The sequence below is a fragment of the Eschrichtius robustus genome, chromosome 11, assembly GCF_028021215.1.
Source record: "Eschrichtius robustus isolate mEscRob2 chromosome 11, mEscRob2.pri, whole genome shotgun sequence".
In the NCBI taxonomy this organism is placed as follows: domain Eukaryota; kingdom Metazoa; phylum Chordata; class Mammalia; order Artiodactyla; family Eschrichtiidae; genus Eschrichtius; species Eschrichtius robustus.
Window position 1 is genome coordinate 34,188,577 of NC_090834.1, and position 5,060 is coordinate 34,193,636.

Sequence of the window (5,060 nt, forward strand, 5' to 3'; positions counted from 1 at the left end):
TTCTAATTTTCTGTGAATTTGGGACATATTAAGATTATGTAAGGATCCTGGTGCCAGATCCAGCCTCCTAGAGCAGAGGTTCCCAACCCTTGGGCCGCAGACAAGTACCAGGCCATGGCCTGTTAGGAAACAGGCCGGACAGCAGGAGGTGAGCAGTGGGTGAGTGAGCGGAGCTTCATCTGCCTCTCCCCATTGCTCACATCACCACCTGAACTATCACTCGCATTACCTCCTGAACCATTCCGCCACTGTCGGTGGAAAAATTGTCTTCCTCGAAACCGGTCCCTGGTGCCAAAAAGGTTAGGGACCGCTGTCTTAGAGGAACCATGTCCTGCAGCTTTGGGTGCCACCTGTTGTGCCAGGCGGATGCCACTGCACAAGAGGAGATGCCGTTTGAATTCTCCGTGAATGTTTGGAGGAGGAATGCCAGAGCTGCCAGCTGAAAACTATCCAAACAAAAGATATATGTAGGCTGGGGACCCTGAATCACCTCCCCCAGGATGGACTTTCTGGTTCTCTTCTTGTTCTACCTGGCTTTGGTGCTGATTCGTGTTGTTACAATCTGCATCTGCTCAAAAACCCATTGCTTGAAAGGCCTCGTCAGAGGAAGAGCACAGATTCTTTTTCCTGTATGATTCCAGAATGTCTTTGGAGACCCATGCTAAGATTGCTTCATTACCACTTTCATACACGGAACCACACCTTCATTATCCTGCATCTCATCTTGCAAGGGATAGTTTATACCAAATACACCTGGGAAATATTTTGCCTTTGTCAAGAGCTGGAGTTCTTCTTGTATTACCTTTTTTCTGCCTTATCGGCTGCTGGTTGTAAACCTGTTTTGTTTGTTTGTTTTTGCCCTAAGTTGTGTAACCAACCCCAGTACCATAACAAAAGCAAACGAATTACTGTTTCTTCAAGTTTATGAATTCGATGAAGTTATGTTACCAAAGAACATGAAGTGCTCTATGTGTGATTTAAGGAAACCAGCGTGATCCAAGCACTGAAGCATGTATAACTGGTGTGTACACCAGTTTGGCCATCACTGTGTGTGGATGAACAACTGCATTGGGGCCTGGAATACCAAGTACTGCCTCTTCTTCCTCTTGATGGTGACAGCCTAAGCTGCCACCATGGCTGTGGAGAGCACTGTTTCTGGTCCAGTTGGTGGTGTCAGACTTGTACCTGGAGACTTACGTTGATGACCTTGGACACTTGCAGGTTGTTGACACTGTCTTTCTTATTCAGCACCTGTTCCTGACCTTCCCAAGTATTGTCTTCCTGTTGGGGTTTGTTGTGGTGCTGAGCTTCCTCCTGGGGAGCTACCTGTGCTTTTGTCTGTACTTAGCCACCACAAGTGGTAGAGAGGTGACCGAGCCTGGTGCCAACATTGCTCCTAGATGGCCTGGCCCCCATCAGCAGAGCCCCAGGTTTACCAGAACTTTCACTTTCATGGGCTTTGGAGTAACCTTCAAGAGATCTCTCTACTTGCTGCTGCACATTATGAAAGAAAGAAGAAATAAGGATGGGAAGAGTGTGAACTTATGGATTCAGTCTCACACCTCAGCCCAGTCGAGAATAAACACAGAAATACAAAAACAAACTGGCCTAGATCTTAAAGAGTTATCCTCTTTCCCAGGGGGCACAAAATTCTGAATTGATGTGAGCTCACGAAAATATAGATGAACAGAAAAACAAACAAAAAAGACTAACCAATCAGTTTCTCTGTTGTTTCTCATGCAACAGAGAATTCATCTCCATCATCTAGAAACATCATCAAATGGTTATGCTATAAAACCAAATTTCCAGTCACTGATGCAACCACTTGGGAATATATTATTGACTATGGGAAAATCAGTAGAGAGAGAAGAAAAACTAGAGAAACAGAGTAAGCAAAGCTAAAATTCTATTGTTACTTGGAATTCACTCTGGAGGCCAAGAAAGGATGTGTCCAGGCTCTATAACCATTAGTGAACTTCTCCAGAAATGCGGTTTACTTGATACTTTGCCAAGACAGCCCATTTGGGCTTCTCAGTGTAACCTCCCAAACTGCCAAACTATAATTTTCTAAAAGGTAAAATTATGACTCTCAAACAAACATAAAATAAACATATGTCAAAGAATTTGTTTATTCAATTAATTAATGAGTGTACTAGTAAGAGATTTTGGAGAATATATATGTGCAAATAAAAACACTGAAGTGATTTTGCTAATAAACACAAAACTGGTTAAAATTCTATAGGTCAGTTAAATATAAAATTTACATTTAAAAGTTTTATCTCTATGAGACGATATGCCATTGCATTCCTTTTTTTAATTTTTTTAATTGAAGTATGGTTGACATATAATATTATATTAGTTTCAGGTGCATAACGTAGTGATTTGACATTTATATACACTATGAATTGATCACCATGATAAGTCTAGTAACCATCTGTCACCCTACAAAGTTATTAAAATATTATTGGCTATAATTCATACGCTGTACATTGTATCCCCTTGACACTTATTTTCTATCTGGAAGTTTTGTACCTCTTATTTCCCTGCACCTATTTGGTCCAAAGCCCCTCCCCTTCCTCTCTGGCAATCACCAGTTTATTCTCTGTTTCTATGAAACTGTTTCTTCATTTGTTTTGTTTTTTAGACTCTTTGCATTTCTATGGACAAGACTGTTTGCATTACTGTGGACTGGAAAAACTTAGATTGTTATCGGTTTTCTACAACTTAGTTTCTATCCCTACACAGCTATAAAATAGATTAGTCAACCAGACAGTGAAATAATCAAATACAACTAAATAATCCCTGGAGGATCACCTAGACAACACTCAGGACCACTCCACTGAAAGAACACTTAGTGATCTCTTTTTTCTCCATTTTCAAGCCTCATAATTGTTCTTGAAATTTAAAATAAATAATGAAAAAAAGTTTCCAACATCAATTTATTCAGTCCTATATAATTAATTCTTTTTTTTTTCACACCACAACCCCCCAACTCCCGCCGCTTTCCCCCCTAGGTATCCATACATTTGTTTTCTACATCTGTGTCTCTATTTCTGAACAGCAAACCTGTTCATCTGCACCACTTTTCTAGGTTCCACATATATGCATTAATATATGATACTTGTTTTTAACCTTCTGACTTATTTCACTCTGTATGACAGTCTCTAGATCCATCCACGTCTCTACAAATGACCCAATTTCGTTCTTTTTTATAGCTGAGTAATATTCCATTGTATATATGTACCACATCTTCTTTATTCATTCGTCTGTCATTGGGCATTTAGGTTGCTTCCATGTCCTGGCTATTGTAAATAGTGCTGCAATGAACATTGGGGTGCATGTGTCTTTTTGAATTACGGTTTCTCAGGGTATATGCCCAGGAGTGGGATTGCTGGATCATAAGGTAATTCTATTTTTAGTTTTTTAAAGAACCTCCATACTGTTCTCCATAGTGGCTGTATCAATTTACATTCCCACCAACAGTGCAAGAGGGTTCCCTTTTCTCCACACCCTCACCAGCATTTGTTGTTTGTAGATTTTCTGATGATGCCCATTCTAAATGGTGAGAGGTGATACCTCACTGTAGTTTCGATTTGCATTTCTCTAGTAATTAGTGATGTTGAGCGGCTTTTCATGTGCTTCTTGGCCACCTCTAAGTCTTCTTTGGAGAAATGTCTATTTACGTCTTCTGCCCATTTTTGGATTGGGTTGTTTGTTTTTTTGATATTGAGCTGCATGACCTGTTTATATATTTTGGAGATTAATCCTTGGTCCATTGATTCATTTGCAAATATTTTCTACCATTCTGAGGGTTGTCTTTCATCTTGTTTATAGTTTCCTTTGCTGTGCAAAAGCTTTTAAGATTCATTAGGTCCCATTTGTATATTTTTGGTTTTATTTCCATTTCTCCAGGAGGTGGGTCAAAAGGATCTTGCTGTGATTTATGTCAAAGAGTGTTCTGCCTATGTTTTCCTCTAAGAGTTTGATAGTGTCTGGCCTTACATTTAGGTCTTTAATCCATTTTGAGTTTATTTTTCTGTATGCTGTTAGGGAGTGTTCTAATTTCATTCTTTTACATGTAGCTGTCCAGTTTTCACAGCATCACTTATTGAAGAGGCTGTCTTTTCTCCATTGTATATTCTTGCCTCTTTTATCAAAGATAAGGTGACCATATGTGCTTGGGTTTATCTCTGGGCTTTCTATCCTGTTCCACTAATCTATATTTCTGTTTTTGTGCCTGTACCACACTGTCTTGATTACTGTAACTTTGTAGTATAGTCTGAAGTCCAGGAGCCTGACTCCCCCAGCTCCGTTTTTCTTTCTCAAGATTGCATTGGCCATTGGGGTCTTTTGTGTTTCCATACAAACTGTGAAATTTTTTGTTCTACTTCTGTAAAAAATGCCATTGGTAATTTGATAGGGGTTGCATTGAATCTGTAGATTGCTTTGGGTAGTATAGTCATTTTCACAGTATTGATTCTTCCAATCCAAGAACATGGTATATCTCTCCATCTGTTGATATCATCTTTAATTTCTTTCATCAGTTTCTTATAGTTTTCTGCATAAAGGTGTTTTGTCTCCCTAAGTAGGTTTCTTCCTACGTATTTTATTCTTTGTGTAGCAATGGTAAATGGGAGTGTTTCCTTAATTTGTCTTTCAGATTTTTCATCCTTAAAGTGTAGGAATGCAAGAGATTTCTGTGCATTAATTTTGTATCCTGCTACTTTACCAAATTCATTGATTAGCTCTAGTAATTTTCTGGTGGCATCTTTAGGATTCTTTATGTATAGTTACATGTCATCTACAAACAGTGACAGTTTTACTTCTTCTTTTCCAATTTGAATTCCCTTTATTTCTTTTCCTTCTCTGATTGCTGTGGCTAGAACTTCCAAAACTGTGTTGAATAATAGTGGCTAGAGTGGACATCCTTGCCTTGTTCCTAATCTTAGAGGAAATGGTTTCTGTTTTCCACCATTGAGAATGGTGTTTGCTATGAGTTGGTCGTATATGGCCTTTATTATGTTGAGGTAGGTTCCCTCTATGCCCACTTTCTGGAGAGT

General features: G+C 39.1%; 1 pseudogene; it reads left to right on the forward strand.

Annotated features, from left to right (window-relative positions):
* The first annotated feature begins 500 nt into the window (after nt 1–500).
* LOC137772410 (palmitoyltransferase ZDHHC4 pseudogene) lies at nt 501–1,523 on the forward strand (annotated as a pseudogene).
* Nucleotides 1,524–5,060: the final 3,537 nt, after the last annotated feature.